The sequence below is a fragment of the Callospermophilus lateralis genome, chromosome 2, assembly GCF_048772815.1.
Source record: "Callospermophilus lateralis isolate mCalLat2 chromosome 2, mCalLat2.hap1, whole genome shotgun sequence".
Classification (NCBI taxonomy): Eukaryota; Metazoa; Chordata; class Mammalia; order Rodentia; family Sciuridae; genus Callospermophilus; species Callospermophilus lateralis.
This window is the reverse complement of record NC_135306.1, coordinates 95,051,694-95,074,914: the sequence shown is the minus strand read 5'-3', so window position 1 is coordinate 95,074,914 and position 23,221 is coordinate 95,051,694. Positions and strand designations below refer to the sequence as shown.

General features: G+C 34.9%; 1 protein-coding gene across 4 annotated transcripts in view; it reads right to left on the bottom strand.

Annotated features, from left to right (window-relative positions):
• The window catches only part of Opcml (opioid binding protein/cell adhesion molecule like), a 513,817-nt gene that overhangs the window by 262,955 nt on the left and 227,641 nt on the right, over positions 1–23,221 (bottom strand). The gene's annotated exons all lie outside the window — the stretch shown is intronic.

Below are 23,221 nucleotides of genomic sequence, written 5' to 3'. Positions count from 1 at the left end.
GGGATTGTTTTATTTTTTTAAATTGATTTTATTAAAGATACAAAAGGTAACATAAGTGGTTGAGATAGAACAGTCCCATGTAATAATATTAAACACAAACAGAGATACAGTCACCCAAGAAGTTCAGCCTTGAGCCATCACTGTGCCAGAATTAGCATGGAGAACATTGAGAAAATTATTGAAGGATTAATGGACAAAAATATCTTCTAAAAAACTTACAAACTATATAACAAGTAAGATGAAAGTAAAATGACTTAAATAAAAGTATATTATTTGAAAGTCCAAAACATGAAGAATTAAGCAGCAATAACTTCTAAATAAAAATAAATATATCTGCATGCTCACATGGAGAGGTCCTCTGTACAAGATACATTATTAGGAGTAACACATTTTTTTTTAAAATTTTGAATTCTGGATGAAAAAAGTTAAGTGGAACACAACTAAACTCTTCCCCTACTCCAGTTGATTGAGTTATAATCTCAGGTATTCTATATTTAACAACGGAAAATGGATGAAGATACTTTCTTCATCTACAGAATGAAAACAGCACTTCTGTTTCAAGGATTATGAAACACACTCTATTTCAGGAACATTTACTTGTATATTTAAAATGTACAGCATTCTGTTTTTGATATATGTATGCATTGCAACATGATTGTCACAATCAAGCTAATTAACATATATATTGCTTCACATAGATACCTTTTCCTTTGGTATGGTAAAAACATATAAGTTCTACCCTTTGAGCAAATTTTAACTTTACAATACAGTATTGCTAACTACATTTACAATGTTATACATTAGATTTCCAGAACATATCCTTCAATCATAACTCTTTGTACCACTTGAGCAATTAATCTCATTTTGCTTATCTGCCTCTCACCCAATACCAACTCTTGGTAACCCCCACTGAATTCTCTGTTTCTATAAGTTTGACCTTTTTTACATTCTAGTTAGAAGTGAAATCATGGAGTATTTTGTTTTTCTGAGCTTGATTTATTTCACCTAGAATAAGTTCTCCATATTGTTAAAAAGGACATGATTTCCTTCACTTTAAAGATGGAATAATATTTCATTATTTTATTCATCAGTGGACATTTAGTTGAATCCCATATCTTGATTATTATAAATAATGTTCTTTGAACACCAGAGTGAATATTTCTCTTTAGGATAATGACTAACTGTTTGTTGAATATATGCAAGTGTGAATTCTGAAATATAAGGTAGCTAGCTCTACTTTGTTCTCTTAAGGACCTCTGTAATGTTTTCCATAATAGCTTTAGCTTTCAACATTCCACCAACAGTGTAACAGGGTTCTCTTTTCTCTATTATTGATATTTTTTCTGATAATAGCCATTTTAAAAGTTTTGAGGGGATTCCTCATTGTTGTTTTGATTTGCATTGCCCTAATGATTAGTGAAGTTGAGGTTGTTTTGTTTTTATAGTTCTGTTTTCATATACTTGTTGGTCATTTGTATGTCTCATTTTGAGAAATATGTATTCAGGTTATTTGCCCATTTTTTCCCATAGGGTTCTTTCTTGTTGTTAAAGTGTTTGGTTGCTTTACAGATTTGGGATATTAACTCCTTATCATATATATAGTATGCAAATATTTCCCCCTCTGGAGGTTGTCTTTTCAATCCTGATTGTTTTCGACGCTGTATATGAACTTTTTAATTTGATGTAATCAAAATGTGCCTACATTTACATTTGTCTATTTTAGAGTAATATCAAAAAATGGTTATACAGCCAACATCTAGCAGCTTTTTCACTGTTAACTTATAGTTATTTTACTGAATCAGGTCTTCTCATTCAGGTCATTTTGAGTTGATTTTTATAGATGATTGAGATAATTGTCCAAATTTGTTCTTCTTCATGTGAATATTCAATTTTCTCAACATGATTTATGAAGCAATTATTCTTTTCTTCTTGTGTGTTCTTGGAATCCTTTTAGGAAATCAACTGATCATAAGTGTAAATTATTTTTAGGGTTTCTATTATCTCTCATTGATCTATGTGTCTGCTTTATGATAGCAATTTAATATTTTGGTTGTTGTAGCTGTTTAGTAGATCTTGAAATCAGGTATTGTGATACCCCAAGCTAGTTTTTCTTGCTCAAAACTGCTTTGGCTATGCAATATCTATTGCGGTTCCCTTTGAATCTGAGGATTTTTAAGTTTTTAAAATATTTCTGTGAAAAATTCCACTGGAATTTTGCTAGCCATTATATTGAGTCTGTAGATTGCTTTGAGTAGTACGGGCATGTTAGTATTATCAATTCTTCATATTCAAGAACTTGGGATAGTTTCCCATTCATTTATCTTTTTCATCTTTTTTTTCATTTTTGATTAATAGTTTTCAGTGTATAGATATTTTACTTCCTGGTTAAATTCATTCTTGAAATTTTTAATGCTATTGTGGATGGAGTTGTTTTTATAATTTTTCTTTCCTTTTATTATTTGGTAGTTTATTATTAATCTATGAAATTTAACAGATTTTTAAAAAATTAAGTTGTCAATGGACCTTATTTTATTTATTTATATGCAGTACTGAGAATCAAATTCAATGCCTCACACATGCCAGACAAGCACTCTATCACTGAACCACAACCCCAAACCTAACTGATTTTTTATGTTGACTTTATATCCTACATCTTCCCTGAATTTGATTATTACTTCTAATAGTTTCTAGGTAGAGTCTTTAGGATTTTCTATACATAACAGAAGTTCTGTATTTTTATATACTTATGTAAGATCATGTGACATGCAAAATTGATAGTTTTACATTTTCCTCTCCATTTCAAATGCATTTAATTTCTTTTACCCATCTAATTGCTCTGGCTATGACTTTTAATACTATGTTATATAGAACTTACATCTTTTCTTGTTCTGATCTTAGAAGACAAACTTTCATCTTTTTGCTGTTGAGTATAATGTTAGCTGTGGACTCATTATATATGGTTTTTATAAGGTTTAAGGGCATTCATTTTCTACTTAAGTTATTAGTAGTGTTTATCCTTAAAATAAGTTGAATTATATAATGCTTTTTCTACATCTATTAAGATAACCATATAATTTTTGTCCTTTATTTTGTTAATGTAGTGCATCACACTACATTGATTGGCATATATTGAAGCATCTTTGCATTCTAAGGAGAACTCTCATTTAATTAGGTTATCTAAGCCTAATAATGTGATAATGAATTCAGTTTGAAAATATTTTATTGAAGATTTATACATCAATGTCCAACATGGACGTTGACCTGATATTTTCCTTTTTTTATACTGTTCTGGTCTTGATCTATTATCAGGATAATTCTGGTCCCATAAGATACATTTGAAAGTGTACTCTCCTCTTCAATTTTTTAAGGTGAATTTGAGATGGATTCCTTAAATGTTTTGTAGAATTCACTAGTTAAGCCATCAGGTTATGAGCTGGTTTGGGTTGAGATTTATTTGATTATTGACTCAATATCTTCACACATTTTTGTTTTGTTCAGTTTTTCCATTTCTTCATGATTCAGTCATGGTAGATCATATGTTTAATTTATTTTTGAGGTTTATTCAATTGTAATGTTATCAATTTCTTTTGGTACTTTATATTTCTACAATACCAATCATATTGTGTCCTCAATCATTTATATACTTTATTTTAGATATGTCTCCTTTTTCTTAGTGTAGGTAAAATTTCATCAATAAATTTATCTTTTCAAAAAATAATTCTTAGTTTTGTTTGTATTTTCTATAATATTTTAGTCTCTATGTTATTTATTTCTTCTCTGATTTTCATTGTTCATTCCCTTCTGCTAAACTTGGGTTTATTTTTTTTTTCTTCTTTTTTTTTTTTTTTTTGATGTTTGGGTTATACAGTTGTTGATTTCAGGTACTTTCAATTTTTTCTTCTAATATAAACTTCTCATAATGAAAACTCCTAATAAACTTTTCTATTAAAATTGCTTTTGCTGCATGCCTTACAATTTTGTATGTTTCTTATATAACACATGTAAGAAAATATAAAACTCAAGTTTTTGAGCATATAGTCAAATTGAAATGCTTTCATACTGTCATCATAGTGGTACATAAAGTGATTTTTCTTTTATTATTTCAATAATTTTTAGAAATTTATTTATTTTTCTTCTCTGACCCAAATTGTTCAGTTGTGTGTTTTTAAATTTCCATATGGAATTTCTAATTTTTCTCCTAGCAATTATTTCTATTTTTATATCATTACTATTGACATCACAAAAGATCAGTCTTTTAAAATTTTTTAAATGTTATTTTGTGGCAAACATTTGATCTATTCTAGAGAATCTTCCATGTGTGTTTAAAAGAAAAAAAGTAATCATAAGAAAACTGTTGTTATTGAAGAGAATGCTTTGTATATGTCTCTTAGGTACATTTGTACATTTGTTTTATATATTTGGTCTATAGAGTTGTTAAAGTTTGTTTCTTTAATAAAATTTTGTCTGGATCATGTATTCATCATTGAAAGTGGAGCTTTGCTGCCTATTTCTCTCTTCAGCTATGTAAATATTTGCTTTGTATATTTAGTTTCTCTGCTGATGTGTACATATATTTGTAATTGTTATATTGATGGATTATCCACATTACTATTATAGAATGAATGATCTTTGTTGTCCCTTGTATTTTACTTAAGGTTTACTTTGTCTATGAAATGTCTAGCTAGCCACCCATGCTGTCTTTTGGTCACAACTGACATGGGATATCTTTTCCCATGCCTTCAATTTCAGTCTATGTGTTTCCTTAAATCTAAAGTGTGCTTATTGCAGGAAAACTATAGTTGAATCTTTTTTCTTTCTTTCTTTCTTTTTTTTTTTTTTTTGGTCCTATCAGTTATTCTATGTCATTCTATGGGAATTTAATCAATTTATACGGAACGTGATTATTAATAGTGAATAATTTCTTATTGTTCTTTTGTTGTTTCTTATGTTGTAACTCCTTTATTCTTTGATCTCCCCTTTGTTGTTTTCCTTTGTGAATTGATGAGTGTGTGTATGTGTATATGTGTTGGCGGGGCAAAGTACTTTGATTACCTTCTCTTTATCTTTGGTCTATCTACTACATTTTTTTTTTTCTTTGTGGTTACCATGCAGCTGGCATAGAAGATCTTATAGTTACAACAGTCTATTTTTAACTGAAAACAAATTAAATCACATAAAAATTTCACACTTTAACTTCTCCTTGTCCACATTTTATGTTGTTGAAATAATTATTGCTGATATCACAATTTACACATTTTACATTATATATCCATCAAGAATTATTAAACTTATAGTTATTTTCAATTTTTATGCTAGAGTTAAAAGTTATTTACATGCTACTATGACAGTATTAGAGCATTTGACTTTGACTATATTCTTACCAATTTTAAACTTTCTTACAAATAATAGTTATAGTTAGTTACTGTTCTTACATTTTAACTTGAAGGACTGCCTTTAGCATTTCTTGTAAAGTGGGTCTACTGGTGATAATTTCCTCAGCAATTATTTCTCTTGGAAAGTGTTTTTGTCCTCTTGTTATGTTTTGGGTGTGAGGTGTCCCTCAACAGCTCACATGTGAGACAATATGAGAGGGATCAGAGGGAAATTATTGGGTTGTGAGAACTTTCACCCAATCAGTGAATTAATCCCTGGATGGAATTAATTTAGTGGTAACTGGAGGCAGGTAGAGTGTGACTGGCATCAGTTGAGGTGTGGCTGGAAGACGTGGGGTATTTGGGACATGACTTTGGAGTATATATTTTTATTTGGCAAGTGGAGATCACTCTCTGCTTCCTGATCATAATGTGAGCCACCTCCCTCTGCCATACTCTTTTGGCATTATGTTCTGCCTCACCTCAAGCCCTGAGGAATGAAGTCTGCTGTTTAGAGACTGAGACCTCTGAAACTGGGAGCCCTAAAACAAATTTTTCATTCTCTACAGTTGTTCTGGTCAGGTCTTTTATTCGCAGTGAAAAAACTGACTAAAGTACTTCTTTATTTCTGAAGGACAGCTTTTTCTAGTTATAGTATTCTTGTTTAATGTTTCCTTTTCATAGCCCTTTAGATATGCCATCCCACTGTCTCCTGGTCTGCAAGATTTCCATTTAGAAACTGTTTTTTTTCAATATTTATTTGTAGATGAACACATACCTTTATTTATTTTCATGTGGTCCTGAGGCTTAAAACCATGGCCTCACATGTGCTAGGCTGGCACTCTACCCCTAAGCTAGAGCCATAGCCCCTAGAAACTGTTTATAATCTTAGGAGGAAGAGCATACTATTATATGAGACCAATTGCTGCTTTTCTTTTTTCTTTTTTAGATATCAAACCCAGGACCTCACACATGCTAGGCAAGTGCTGTTACATTGAACTACACTCCCAGGCTGTTGGGACACTTATAATGTATTAATAGATCACTTTCATTGGGTGGTTCCACTTATGAATTATTTATTTATTTATTTATTTATTTATTTATTTTTACTTTAGGATGATTCAAAAGTGATATGTATTCAGTAGGAACCATACCTTTCATTCTAAATGTTGATCTTTTGTTTGGCCATATGCAGAATGATAGTCTTCTGTGATGCTGGGCAGTGACAGTAACCTGCAGCTCCCAGTCAATTTCATAGTCTGCGGAGTAAACAACTGGTACTCTATAGTGTACTATACTGCTAAGCTGTGGTATTCAGAAGGTTAAGTGCATTAAGTGCATTTTTGACTTATGATATTTTCAACTTATAATTGTGAATTTATTGGGACTATCCCCATTGTAAATTGAGGAACACCTGCGTTGGTTTGCTTGATGATGTCTTAAAAGTACATTTCACTCATTTATTTTTCTTTTTTACCTCTAAATAGATAATTTATAATGAAATATTTTTGAGACTGATTATTTTCTCTGCTTGATTGAGTCTACTATGGAAATTGCCATAGCCTTCTATGGATCTAGAATTTCTATTTCATATTTTTGCAGGGGGGAGACAGGTAGGGCTCCTATATTTTTTTATTTAACTTGTAATTCTGTTCATAAATTGGTTTTCTGATTTGTTCAGCTATCTATTTGTGTTCTCTTATAGTTTACCCAGTTTTTTTTTTTTTTACAAAAAATGTTCTAATTAGTTTATATGACAATAGAATGCATTTTGACACATGGTACACAAATGGAACACAACTTCTCATTCCTCGGGCTGTACATGGTGCAGAGTCACACCAGTAGTGTACTCATACACGTATATAGGATACTATATACTCATTCCTCCATTCTTCCCACTCCTACACCCCATCCCCTCTCCACACTCCCCTCTGCCTAATCCAAAGTTCCTTCATTCTTCTCTACCACTCCCCATTATGGATCAGCATCCACTTATCAGAGAAATCATTCTGTTTTTTGCTTTTCTGGGTTTGGTTTATTTCACTTACCATGATATTCTCCAGCTCCATCCATCTGCCTGCAAATGCCAAAATTGCATTCTTTTTTAAGGCTGAGTTACTCAGCTTGTTTAAGGCAATTATTTTTTAATTCTATTTCAGGTAGTTCATAGGTTTTCATTTTTTAGGTTAGTTGCTAATATTTTATTCTCTTGCTGATGTCATGTTTCCTGATATTCATACTCCTCATGATGTTGCATTGGTTTCTGTGCACTTAAAGAAATAGATTCCACTGTCATTCTTTATGGACAATTTTAAGAGGAAAATCTTCACCAGTCAACCTGTCCAGAGATTCTGGAGGGCTGGTGAACTTGTTGTTAAAATTCTTGGGTGGCATGGCCTGGTTCCTGGGTCCTGTGTCTGCAGACAACTAGATCTAGTGTTTGGTTCTACAGGACTGACCTGGAACCTGTGTCTTCTGAAGCAGTCATGGAGCCTGTGTCTACTGGGGTAGGCCTAAAGCTTGGATCCAACTGGATGAGCCTAATGCCTGGCTCTAAAGTGGGCATACCTGAAGCTTGAATCCACAAGGACCAACCTGGCCATAGGGTAAGTTCAGCCTCAGTCCATGGGTCTAGCCTGGTGATATGGCAGTTCTCATGACTATTTGGATCTATAGAGACAGACCTTGTCATGAATCTGTGTGGTTCAACTTAGAGCAAATGTTCATAGAAATGGACCTGGTAGCTAGAAAGATGAGGGCAGATCTGAGGTCTGAGTCTCCAAGTGTAGGTCTGAGTCTTGAGTACATGGGGGCTGACCTGGATCCTAGGTCTGCTGAAGCTTGGAGCCATATGGACAGACCTGTTAGTGAGGTAAACCTGGAGATTGGGCTCCAGGTGCCAGCCTGTGTCCATGAGAAACTACAACTCAATTATAATAGGCAATGAAAGGGTAAAAAAGTAAAAGTTATTATACAGCAACAACAACAAAATCCAGTTATGCAAGGAACCAGAAACTGTAGCTACCTGATATATTTTCTATGTATATTACTTGAAGAATAACTGAAGACAAATTGACTTTCAGTAAAAAAGAGTCTGCCTTGTACTAAATAAGGGTAAACACAAAGAATGTATTATGGAGTGAAATAAGTGGTGGAATTATAAGAAAATTAATGACAATAATCCTAAACTAATAGCAAAATTGCAGGCCTAGAAAGTAGCTAGCCCAGACATCAACCAGAGGTTAGTGGGCACCCCAAAATGCCTTTGGTATATTGTTCTCAACATTGGAATGGAAAATGAAAATAAATAGAAAGCATTATGGATATGTTGAAGATGCGTGCATTTTCTTGGCAAAAACAAAAACAGTTGTTTAGATACTCTAAGCAAACATAAAAGGTGAAAATAGATCAGGTCAAAGTAAAGGTTCAAACTGAAATGTGGAATAAATTTGAGCAATTAATGCAGAGTAGGAAAAAACAATCCATTTAACATGACTGGTAAGAACATTTCAATTCAAATGGTTAAGAGACTGTGGCTCTGAAGCTATGGAGAAGTAAAGTCATTCTACAGAAAGAACCATTTATAAAGTTCTAATATAAATGCTCTTTATTGACTTTAAACCTTTAGAATTGACTGAGAGACAAAGCAATAAAGTGAAATATGCTTACAGACAGAAGGTTAACATTGGTGAAAGTTAATGTTCAACCAGCAGAAGCTGGGAGATGGAAAGAGTAAGGAACATAGAGAGGCTGTTCCAGTGCTCAGATCTCCACTGTATAAGTGGTGTATAAATAGGCCTGACTGAAAGTTAAAATATGCAGAACTAGAGTGTCTATTTGTTTTACCTTGCACATGCATTATTTGGATAAAATGGAAAACCACAAAGTTGAATGCATTGCACATAATTTGCTAGAGTCAATCACCTTGACACCTACACAGACTCCAAGTCTTTCTGCCACTCAAAACTGAAGTGTACGAAAAGCTACTAAAAAAGAGTAACAGAGTATGATGATGATTTTCAGTCCCATTCCTGGGTACAATTGCCCTTCTCTGGTCTTTAGAAATATTTTTTCATGATACTTCTTCCTAGATGTTGAAAAGGAAGCTTCCTGAAGAATAGAAGAGCTGTGTTTGAGGGCAAGTGCTGTTTAAGAGGTAAAAGATATAGGTGTGTTCATATGATGTACTAAAATCCCACTATGTAAGTTTGTTCATTCTCCTTGAACCACACCCTTTGAAGCCTCCACTTCAACTGCATAATTTAGCATTCCCCCTCCCTCTCAGAGGTCCCTGAATGAAGTACATGGATTTGGGGTGTGTGAACCCGCTAAACTGGCAGTGTGTACATGTAGCTGAATGAGTTCATCTAATTAAGGGTTTATTTGTTTGAGTTGTACATGAATATACCAAATTACATTATCAGATCATAGTCCTGTTTCTGATTTATTCCTTCTTTGTTCTTCAAGGCTTCGTACATCTAAGCAATTAACCTCTCAAAGAGCTGGAGAACACATAATTATCCTCATTTGTCTAAACGTCGCCAAGATGGCCGCCTTTCAATTAACCTTCTGGGGATGGAAGAAAGTTGGAGTGATATAGTGATCATTTTTAACCTTACTATATGCTTTTTTAATGTAATTTAATTGAAATAGCCAGATGATAAAATAGTCAGATACTGTTTCCACAGGTAAAAGGATCAAGGGGGGGGGGGTTGAGGGAGAAATGACTATGGAAAGTTGACAGAGCTAATGGAATAGATGATGCATTGTATGAAAAAGAACTTAGGCACAGCAAAATATGGAACTGTATCAATGTGTTTCAGAGCCAATGCCCAACGGAATGCCAGAGCCAGATAGCAGCAAACACATATGCTCTAGCCTTTAATTATCTCTAGCAGACCCGGGGAGATCAAGGAATAAATGATATGATTGCTCTAAGCATGAATATTAAGGAAGGAGAAAGAAATTGTTATTAACCACTTAGTATCAGCCAGCATTTTGCTAGGCACTTCAGGTCCAGGATCCCATACATCATGTTTTAGTCACTTGAATGTACCAAATAACATCTCCCTGGTGTCCTTAAACAGACACAGAGAATAAAATGAAGGCACCCTGATAAAGACTTTTTGTAAAGATACATTATTATACTCAGCAAGTACATAGCCGAGAAATGGTTCAAAGCTATGGTATTTTGATCAATCTGCAGAATTATTTCACCAAATAAGATCAATTATTCTAGTAGAGCTATCTACAATTGCATATCTTATAAGTGTTTTCCTTACATATACTCTGGCTGTGTGTGTGTATGCTTTAATGATGATAAATACAGATATATCACATGCTAAAATTGATGATGACTCAGATTTTCAGTTCTGAGTGGACTCCTTAAGAGGAATATTAACTTATGAGGAATAACAATAAACATGTTATAAACATATTTCTCCTAAACATGTTATAAAACAATTCATGAAAGCACTGTATTTGTTGGGCTTGAAAATTTTTAACTTGGGACAGATTTGATAGCTCTCTTCAAAGAGATAAAGGGCTGTCATGTAAAAGAGGATAAAGACTTATTTATAGGAAGTAGTAAAATCAAAGGCAGAATTCCCAAGATGATAGAAATTGCAAATTTAAATTTCACCTAAAATCAGTGTTTCAGTGAGCCATGATAGAATGTGCCTCATGTCTTGAGGTGCTATATTTGGAGTTGTTCCCCCTACAGTGAGTATTTGAAGGTGGTAGTAAATGGGCATTTGGGTAAGAAATACTGGAAAATGTTTCCTATGCTGCATAAGGAGGTTGAAGAACTTATCTAGCTCCTTTTGATTCTTTAAGTTATAAATCTATTATTTACAATGCTCACACTCACAAAGCTAATGATTTTACCTATAGGGATTAACATTCCTTTTCTTTCCCCTCAAATGTACCTTCTTTATTCCCTCAGTGATCCCTAGCCTGTAAGGGAGTACCATTTTTTTTTCCACAGGTACACCATGAATAACAACAGTAAGAGACTCTCCAATGTCAATTACAATCCCATACTTGCGGGATCTCACTATGTAGGATGCAACTTGGTGTGGAAAAATAATCCTCATTATACTTAATACTCAATTCTGCTCCAAGGGCTTCTATTATATTAAGTGAAGAACTGAAAACAGCCAAAACTGGGACAGAGGTAAAACTCACCTGGATCTATCTTACCCTATTGGTGTTACTGGAGAATAAGAAAGTTAGAGAAGATGGATATGATTTTTTACTCCTCTGGAAATATTGAAAATTCAGTAGTTGGAGAATGTAACAAAGTTGGGGAATTTATCAGTGAATCTGAATAAGGCAGTTGCAGATAGCTCCAGAAGTTAAATACAAATAGTAACACCTTTTCTTTACACATACATCATGGCTACCAATATCATCAGATATATAAAAGCAGACTGAAAAAGGCTTAATGCTTTCACAAAATAATGACTTTTAATTAAAAAAAAACTCCTATCATTTCTCAGCTTTTTAAAATAGAATAGGTATCGGTCAGTTCCTATACCAAGTTTCTTATTTTTAGCTTCACAGGTCATAAGTTTCACCTGCCTCAAAATAGAAACGGAAAGTATTTAACAAATTTAAAGGGATTCTCACCAGTTGTCACTTATCTTCTCTGGAGTATTCTTACAAGCTGTGTTCTAACCTCCTGCAATGATATTCATCAATAATGCAGAGTGGATAACCCAGTGTCTCCACCAACATCCATGGAACACCTTTCACTTGCCTAATGGAAACAGGTCAGCACCCAGTGTGGTTTGTCATAAAAGGTGAAGCCTATCAAGCAGACTTTTTCTCATGTTCTTAAAAAAAAAAAAACTTTTAATTTTGACATATTTTTAGACTTATAGAAGGTTGCAAAGACCATATACAGCACACCTGAGTACTCTTTATTGATTTAACTTCAGATATAATATGATGTTAAAATCAAAGGACTTTAACATTGGTTCTTCACTACTAACTAAACTGAAAGCTTTATTCAGATTTCAGCATTTTTCTTACTGATCTCTAGGACCCCATCCAGTCACAGACACTGCATTTATTTGTTCTGTCTCCAAATTATCTTCCAATCTATAATAGCATCTTGGTCTTTCCTTGTCTTTCATAACTTTGGTGTTGAAAAGTAGCAGGCAGATATTCTGTAGAATGTCTCTGAGTTTCTGTTTGTCTGATAGTCCTTCATGATTAGACTCAGGAAGCATATTTCAAAGCAGTTCTTATTGTATCATATCAGGACATACATAAAATTCATGTTACATTATTTGCAATGTCAACTTTGGTCAGTTGGTTCAAGTGGTGTCTGTCAGGTTTCTCCACTGGAAAACTATTTTTTTTTTCCTTTCCACTGTTTATGTAATTGAAGGCAGTCATTAAGTCTAGCTCTAAGGGACAGAATTAAGCTGCACCTCCTGGAAGAGGGGATATCAAAAACTTTGTAAGTCATTAAAACCAACACAATGGGGGAGGAATGTAGCTCAGTGAGAGAGCATGTACTTAGTTAGCATGCTCTTGGTGCCCTGGGTTCAATCCATAGCATGTGCATGTGCATGCGTACACACACACACACACACACACACACACACACATTAAAAAGCACTAGGGAAAGATACTTTGATACTATGCAAATATCTTGTTTTTCTTTTAAACTTTGTCCACTAATTTTAGCATTTATCAATGGATCTTGCCTCAAGCTGCATTATTTTTAACTCAATTTCACTTTAATGGGATACATGGATACATTTAAATAAATTACCATATGACATTATCTCAATTAAGAAATGAATGCTTAGTGTTTACTAAATATCTGTAATATAACCAGTAATCTTATAAGCATTCCCCATTTGTAATATAAGGGCACAGTTGAGTTTGTGATAGTGGATCTCTAACTCTGGTGTGCACTGTTGTCTTCAGTGAACCTTGTTAAAAAGGAAAAGATTTGGCCATGAGTATTTTTGCTGAACATGTATTAAATGTCAAGCATATTTAAGTGGACTAGAGTCAGATGTAAACTACAGAGTGAGAAATGGCTGTCTATTAGGAAGAGCCTGCTTTTTTCCCTGTTAAAAATATATCAATGACAAAAAATAAAATAACATTTGTATTCAGTCATGCAACACCTCACAAGAAGGATATGTCCTGAAAAATTCACCATTAGATGATTTTATCATTGTGCTAACATCACAGGGTATACTTATGCAAACCTAAATGTAGCCTACTACACATCATGTTATATGGTATAGCCACTGGTGTATATATGATTCATCTTGAGTGAAACGTGCTTACAATCATGTGGTACATGACTATAGTTTAGGGTTTATGGTATTTATTTTGGATACAAACTTCCTAAAGATGAAAGTCATCTAATCAGTACAATAATCAATAAGTAACATACCTGTGCTGTGATTAGCAGGGTGACATACATTATAGAAGGGATACAACATATATATAAGATACAACTCTACTTAAAGTTGCTCATAGTCTAGTTGTGAGAGATAAAGATGATTAGTTAAGTAACTGTTTACTAGTTGTATAATGGGCAGTCTTTGTGCTAACCAGAAAGGAGATATAGGAAAAGCAGGATAGGCTTTGTAAAGAAAGCATGATGAAAGATGGACTTTATGTTTGGTAAAGGGTAGAGAGGAAACATAGGAGGATGCAAGAACTGAATCACATGTTCAAAACTGACCATGCATAATCAATACCAGGAATGAGAGGCAGGTAGATGAATTGTATCTTCTTAGAAGCACACTGGAAGTTCAAAAATATCACACTTGATGTGAATAAAACAAGGAACCAAGGGCATACCAAAGGGACAGCCTAATGTCAGAGGTGCTTTATGAAAAGCCACCCAATCCTTACTCCCTTTATCTTTAAATAAACCTTCATGTTTTTCTCTGCAGATTGATATAGATCATCTGGATAATATGGATACACTCAATTAATATGGATGAGGAATTGATGATGTTTGATGACAAAATGATCTTATCAAATAGAAAATATAGAAAGAACCCAAAAAAAGTTAACTTCAGACCAAATATAAGCAAACACTGTTAAAGGTAAGGTAAAACTGCCCAAACCATAGTAATAGAAATTTTTCTAAATTGATACAAATTGATAAAGCAACTTAAAATGAATTACCTGATTTTGAGCCAGTTTTATGTGTTTACTTACCTATGAGGAAATCAAGGCTCAGAAAACATTGTACCTTGTCCAAGCCAACAGAGCTAACATTTGGCAATCAGATTTTTTAAGGTCAGATCATCATGAATTGTTAAATTACACAACACTGTTGTTTGTATCTGAGTAGGTGTCCATATGTGTGAGTATAGATATGCATGTATACATGCATGAACATGTATATAATATAGATAGATATGGTATGAGCATAAATATGGTTGGTATGAATAAGTGGTATATTTGTTGCATATGCATAATGGCATATGTAGGATATATATGCATAAGTGGTGTATATATGTTGTGCTTGTGTATAAATATATACACTGCTACATGTGTGTTCACAAAAAAAAAGAGCTCTTCCCTTCCCTACCCCTTTCATCTCACTTCTTCCTTAAAATAACACAACATATATGTAATAGTGTGAAGCAAATATTGCACCAAATATCAACAATCTTCCTTAAATACATGAGATTACTCTGACTCTCACAACTGGCAGAGCCTATTTGAAAGAACCTGAAAGCATCATATTGTTTCCATGTGTCTGCCCTTCATTCCTCACTTTCTAAGCCTTTGTCCCATGGGTGGTGGTGGCAGGAAACCATTCCTGGGGAGGAGGAAAGGGGTGGGAGTACAGCTGTATCTCACAGAAATGTACCGCGGAAAATGAGATTGGATGTTGTTTGCAATTGATTTTGTAGAGGCGAATGAGAGGAAGAATATAATTAGCGGAACCACAGGATACTCAGGATTGCAGACGGACTTTCTCGAAACCCATAAAATGCTCCACAGGTACCCCCCCAACCTTCCCCCACATCCCTCCACCCCAACAAGTGATCAGGTGCAAGCTCGCCTTTCTCTATGGAGAGAAGGGAGGTCACCAGTTAATATAGCTCCCCCTTGGAGGAAGAGCTGTCACAGTGAAATTGTCTGTATTTATTTTAATAAAAGAAAGGTTTGGTTGTGATAGTGTCTGACACTGGGCACATTCTTTCTCTCTTTTAAGCTGTATCGTCTAATAAATATGTATCATTTCTAACAGAAAGCATGGGGTCAAACTCCCACCCCAAGAACATGGGATTAAGAAGAGGCTATGCTGGTTGCTATTGCCAGCTCCGCCACGGCATGTCAATAAAACTCTGAGGTTCATCACATTTCATTCGCTGACAAGCGTGGCCTTCCAATTCATCTCTGAGCTACCGCTTCCCGCTCAGCATGAAATCGGACCCACCAAAAAGCAATTTCAGTTTCTGCTTCTTGCAGTTTCCAGTTTTGATGCGGAGATCTAGCACTGGGCAGCCTGGCGGTCAGGGAAGGAGAGGAGAAATAACATCCAGTTTACAAAAAAAAAAAAAAAAAGTTATAAATGAATTTTAAAATCCTTCCAGCTCAAATCAGCTTACAGCACATCTCTCTTCCTTTGTAGTATAGGAGATGTCTATCTCTCTCTAACAGTGTGCAGCATTTAAACAAAGTTCATCTTTGCTTATCCCAAGGCCAGGGTCTGTGTATGCTCTGTATACACCCAAACTGCCCTCATTTAAAGAAAAAAAGGCACACGAATTTCCTGCCTGTGTTCCTACCTCCATTTCCCCTTAGTTTCCAATCTTCTATATGGAAGAGCTTGGGAGTTCCTGTAAGATTTTTGAGGGAGCTCATTACTGTTTCATTCTGCAAATGTAATGTCATCAAGAAAAAGATGCTTTATCATAAAATTATAATGGCACTGTGCTTCATAATTCATCATGTGCTTTATTTGCCGATTCATTAATTAATCCATCCAAGATTCCGGGATAATGGCCTCTAATTCTACAGGTGCAATAGTTTGCCGTAATTGCTCTAAATTACAATTACCTTTTCCAGTTTCCAGGAAGGGTTTGCTAAGAAATCATCCCATGTATCAATAAGCTGAATATCTTTATCATTGTATAATAAGAGACATTAAGAGTGTTACAAAATGAACTTTCTTTATTATTATAAGTCAAAATTACTTTCCGGTCACCTAAAGCACAGCATGTTCTTTAAAAATAATTTAAATTATAATAATGATCTTCCATCACTGTAGAAAACTTAAAACATAGAGGAGCACTAATCATCCCAAATCTCCCAAGCTAGATATGTACAACATTTTCATAGATTATACCTAAGATGGACTTAGCCAGAAGCCTGAAACTAACCAAAGATCTGGAATTCTAGCCCATTTCTTGTACCATTCACTGTCAACACTTAAGTGCATAAGTTGCCAACATGTGCTGCAGGCAGGCAAAGAGAGGCAAAGTTATCCATGGCCATTTGCATGTGTGCTCCACCTGTGGAAAGCTGTTTGCAAGAGCTATCAAGATTCTAAAGCATTCACAGCTATTGTCTCAGTATTTTTGTGCCAGGAAAGCTTTCCTACAAAAAGGATCCTTTTTTCGTATTGGGCCTGCAAATAAATTATAGAAAAAATTATTAAGGTGTCAGTCATTGCAATGGAAATAGCCTAAGTAATCAGTGACAGAGAACTGGGTATTTAGATTACATGATCTCTCCAGGTCAGAATACTGTATAGACATTTAAAGATTCTTATGAAAATTGTAAATGATATGTAAATATTTGTTATAGTACAAAGGGGTAAATATAGGATAACTTGGACTGTATGAAAATACAGCATGCAAGTCAAAGTATATCTAATGTAAGTATATCCAAATGTTTTTTTGCGTATCCAGCTGGTGGGACTAGTGAGAACTTCTCTTTTTTTCATATTTTTCTTCTTAGGATGTGAAGACATTTCAAATGAAAACATTTCTAATTTTTAAAAATTCAGAATAAAAAGTATAGTAACCGTATTGTTGCACAAACAACAATGCCACTAAATATCTCATCTCCCTAAGTGGTTATCTGCATGTAAATATTTTTCAGTTGATTTACCTAATGTGCTAGTCACAGAGTAGAGTGTTCACTGGAAACACCTGGGAGGATGCTGCAGAACCATTTCTACTTCTACATTAACTGCAAGCACAGGAGTAAGAAAACTTCAGAAATCTAGAGAGCTGTGGCCAAGCTCACAATGCAGCGACATAATGAAAGTGTAAAAGTTAAAGTCAAAATATCAATTGATAAATCTTGACTTTGGGCTCTGAAGCTTGACAGGAAACCTATAGTTGGTGCTGTTGGTGCTGGAGTGGAAACAGGCCGAGAGCACTGGCTTATCGAAGACTCTTTTTAATGTTTTATTTGAGTAATGGGCCTTGCAAATTAGCACCCCTGCGGCCTGAAATACATATCTTTTCAAGGACACACTGGTTTTCAATTCGACAGGTGATACGGGAAAAAATCCCCAAGGGGAGCTTTGATTTCTGTACTTTACAGACACAGTTATATTTTATTCCAGCTAGGATGATGTGGAAGATAACAGAGAGCTCTGAGGGTGATCTGAGGGCTTGGAGAGTAAATGGAGCAGAAAACAGCTCACAGTGCAAAGGAAGGGAATACTCCTGGGAGGGAAGGAGGCTTCAATCCCTTCTGCAATCTTAGTGACACCTAATGGGGTCTTGGCCATCTTCGCTGCTCTTGGGCAAGGGAAGATGGGCAGGGAGCACATACCACCCATGGCCTTAACCCTCAGCAGAAGTGGTTACTCTCACTATGGCTCCTTATTATTGGATACTCTCCATATAACTCTTGCCCTCAAACCTGTTTTTCACACACACACACACAAAAAAAAAAAAAAAAAAAAAACAGAAAAACAAAACAAAACAAAAAAGCTGTATTTAATGCTGACTTTTCATAGAAGATATTTTAATTTCCTCCTTCATTCACTAATCCATTACAAACATACTTACTGAGCATCTACTATGTGGTGGGTATCATACTGAATGCTACATATATGTGGGTGAATAAAATACAATTTCTGCCTGTGAGCCATTCACAAAGTGACATTGTGACATAGTGTCAAGAACATATGGAGATTTGGATTTTATCCTAGGCTCCTCTACTGCTAACTCAGTAAGAGAGATGTTGAATAATTTATACATGATTACTAACTCCCTGTTCCAGACAAGGTTTTTGTCCTTCCAAAATTCATATGTTAAAATGCTGACCCCAAATGTGATGCTGCTGGGGAGTTGGGACTTTGAGGAAGAGATTAGTTCCTGAGAATAGAACCCACAGGATGGGATTAGTACCTTTATAAAGTGAGATGTGGGAGTTTGCTTTTGCTTTCTGTTTTCAGCCAGGTGAGGATTCAGAGAGTTTTCAATCCAGAAGAAGACACTTCTCAGAAAAAACAAACAAAAAAAAAACCACTGGCACCCTTATCTTGGACTTCCAGTCTCCAAAATAGTCAGGAATACATTTCTATTGTTCTTAAGCCATCTGTCTATGGTACTTTATTATAGCAACCTGAACTAATCAAGACAATTCTCATTTTCTCATGTATGAGAGTGGAATAATGAAACCCACCCAACAAAGTTAGAGGGAGCAATAGAGGTAAATATATGTAAAGTGAATGACCATGTTTTATGCTCAATTGATGGCATGTTTTAAATCACAAACCTATCTGACTTCCCAAACAAATTTATGTTACTTTAGAAGAAAAGTCAGTATCAACTAATTTTCATATCTCTCTCTGTGAGGTGATTTAGCAGAGGAAGTAGATTCTAACTCAAAATGTATTTACAGAAGGAAAGGTAGGAGGAGGGGCCATTCCAGATGAGAAAGCTCTTCTGACGTCTTACCTGCACCCCTCCCCTGATGGGCAGGTAATGAGAGCAGAGTGAACCTATACTCACTCCAACCTTGACCCCTACTGTCACTAAAGTGCAAGTCCCAGAAGCTCAGCACTAAGAGGCAAAGTGCAGACTAAGGTGACCTGTACTCCAGAAAGAAAAGTCCCTCCCAGCAGACAGGGGAGGCAAAAATCAATCTATCTATCTATCTATCTATCTATCTATCTATCTATCTATCATATGTCAATCACCAATCAACTGTAATCTACCCTGGGAGGGTATTTATAACCCACTAACTATAATCTAGAATGTACCAATTTATTTATCACATACTGACCACAATTATAATCTAACCTATTATCAATCTACTTACCTAACTACCTATTTATCATGCATCTATCACCAATCAACTGTGACCCACAGTATTTTTTATCTATCATGAATTTATTATCTATTTACTATAATCTAATCTATTATCTGTCTATATACCTATATACTTATTACCTGTCTATCTATCATCTATTATCTAAGTATCATCTATTTATCTTTTTATATATATATAACCTGTAATGGCTTTCATAATTCCTGAAAGTATTGAGAAGAGTGGGCCCTATGAAAGATTATATGTAGATAAAAATTGTATCAGGAAAATTTAATTTAAATTACCTCTCTGGGAGATGCAATTTAATAGAATTTCATTAAAAAATATATACTCTTTCTATTTGATGTAACTTTAATACATACATTTTAAAACATCAGAGGCTGATGTAATTTATTTTTTAATGCCAGCACTCTGTGGCTTAATTCCATAATTTTAAATTAATTTTTTAGGCAAATCTTAAGCTGAGTAAATATTTATTAAGAACATGTACAGACTCAGCATTTGGAAAGAACCAGGTGAGACTCTTACATAAACAGCATTTAAAATGCCCCCAAGATATGAGATAAGAAGTGTTCTTCCTTGTACTTATTCTTTAAAACTATCCCCAGAGAAATATAGAAACAGGGCATCAGAAAAATTCACAGAAAGAAGAATTTATTGTCTGTAAACATCTAAAAAATAATCTTACTCATTAGCAAGAAGCCTAAAATTTTAAAAAATTAAAATGTTGAAGTAATTTGTACAGCTATCATACCATAATAACAAATAGTGATGAATAAATAATAATAATAATACAAAAATGACAGTAATAATATTGAGCAATGCTGAGAAGGGTCCTGTGGAACTGGTATCAGTTTCCATGATTGACAAATACATAAGATGAACTCATTAAGTCTAACGGGATGCTTTTGATCCAATGATCTTACTTTTTGGAATTTAATTCAAGGTAGTAACTGGAGACGAAAATATAGATTAATGTCCAAAGATGTTATCAGAATCTAATTCTATTAGTAAGAAAATGAAGATAATTTAATATTCAATACTATATAAGACTTGAAGAATAATATCAATGTTATAAAATAGCATGCTATATTCTTTTTGTGGCATTTTGAATAGTTTTTAAAAATATTCATAAGGAGGAGTTCTTATTATCTATTATCTTGGGTGAATTTTAAATGTTATTTATATAAGGGACATATTTGGTGTTTTCCCAATGCTGAGCCTGTACCATATACTTAATAAGTGATTACTCAATTTTAGACGAGTTTTAAGTGATATTTTACAACTTGAGAAATGTCTACAGACTTGACTAAAAAAAATCAAAATTCAAAATAGTATGCATGTAACAATGATCCTATGCAAAAACACAAAACATGTATAAAGCAAGACTGGTAGGAAAGATTAAAATTTGAATAGTGGTTATATCTGATTGGTGAGATTCTTAGAAATATTTGTTTACTTCTCCCTACTTTCTTTACTTTCCAAATTTTCTAAAATTAACACAAACTACATTATAATCAAAGAGCTAAATTTATAAAAGTCCCTTTTTGTCTAAAAGAAGTGAACAAACTTGAACATAAATAGAAAGGAAGAAATAAAAGACATATAAACAGACAGGAAGAGCCCTTAGAAAATGTAAGTAGTTCGAAGATAGGATCATTCCACAAGGTAGATTTTCCCCTGCCTGCAAAATTTGCCTCTGTTGTTGGAGAGAAATAAAGTTTGAACTCTGAAAATTTATGGTTTTTGAAAGATAAAAACCAGAGACAAAGAATTGTGCTGAATTAGGAGGCTAGGATGGTATTAGTTGGGAATCTTTATGGGTAAAATTTACCAAAAAATTGGTAAATTTAAACTTACCAACAAATTGGGCAGATGGAAAGGGTCTAGTATTTCCTTTTGCATGCTGAACTAGGTGAAGAAAACCTCCCTTTTCATACTTATCACAAGGTGGAGTGACTGCACACCTCCTCTCCCAGACTGCTGGAGAGACAAAGAAATGAGATGCAGGGACTACTTGCAGTCGTCAGAGGACTCAGGTTTTGAGGACTTAGTGACTCCACTCGAAGTTGCTGCCTACTTCTTCAACTGTTTCCTCTTCAGCCCCTGGATGAGGCATGCTGCTCTTTCTCAGATCTCAGAAGTAAATTCTCCTCTATCACAGGAGTGGAGCAGACACAATTTTGTTCATTTTAATCTCTAGCACTATAGGTAGGTTCAGGTGTTAGGTACATCTGCAGCTGTTAAAATTTGGTAGAATTATTTTAACAAAAAGAAAAGAAACTTATTAGTACTGAATGAGAGACAAAATGAGTATGCAGAATGATAAATCACAATATATCACAACGTTTAAAACATTGTGGGGTGTGTTTTTAATTATATATCATGTGCATTCCTGACAAAAGATATTTGTTTTGACTAGGTATTTTGTATGAGAGATGAATCCAGCCTGCATTAGGAAATTTTTCTCAAGATGTTTGGGAAATGTTTCACCATGACTAGCCTCTTCACTTTTACCCCAGTACCTGAGGTGACCCTGCACTTTCGATGCCAGGTAAGCCACTGGGGAGCTAGGTGGAGCTCACCACTTACCAGATCAGCAAGGACCTCACTGTGTTGAAAGTGCACAGGGAACACATAAGCATGGGCTTTTCTTCATTCCATTTTCCCTACCTGGATCCCATTTTAACTCCACCTGACAGAGGTAGAGGGAAGTAGGAAGAAGACAGAGCCAGAATAGAAAGAGACAATGATCTCCTAGCAGTAAAATATCCTTTTTACAAATGTTACAAACAGATGACCATCTGGACGCATGACCTCAGGGTCTTGGAAGGAAATGATTGACTGGAAACAGCATCATGGCTTTGCAATGACTAGGCTCTCCCCCAGGCACAGGGAGATGATATGAAGAATCTGAGTCTTCTACAGCCTGACACACAGAGTGTTGTAGCAGGAAAGCATTTCCACTTGAGCCAGGGACTTCAGTTAGCAGTACCAGGTGTTATGGGTTGGATCTGGAATGTCCCCCAAAGTCTCATATATTCAGAGGTAGGGGTTTGGAAAATAATTGGATCATGAGAACTCTGACCTTATCAGTGGATTAAACCATTGTGGGCTGAATGAACTACTGGGAAATGGGACCTAGTTGTACGAAGTAGGTCACTGGTGGTATGCCCTGAAGGAATTTATCCTTCTCATCCCTGAAAGGTTGGCCTTCTATCCCCACACCCCCACTGCTGTCTGCTTCTCTGTTTCTTGGCTGCCATAAATTTAACAGCTTTCCTCTACCATGCCCTTCTGCCATGTTGTTCTGCCTTACCTCAGGCCCAGGAGCAATGGAGCCAGCCAACTATACACTTGAACCTTGGAAACCATGAGCCAAAATAAACCTTTCCTCAAGTTGTTTGTGTCAGATTTTTTGGCCACAGTAATGAAAGGCTGATTAACACACTGAGGCCCTGTCAGTTCTTGGCTTGTTTGTATGTACATGCTATCCTAGAAAAGCCAGTAGGTCACACATGCTTTCTGAGCAGTGAGAGGGAGCAGCATTC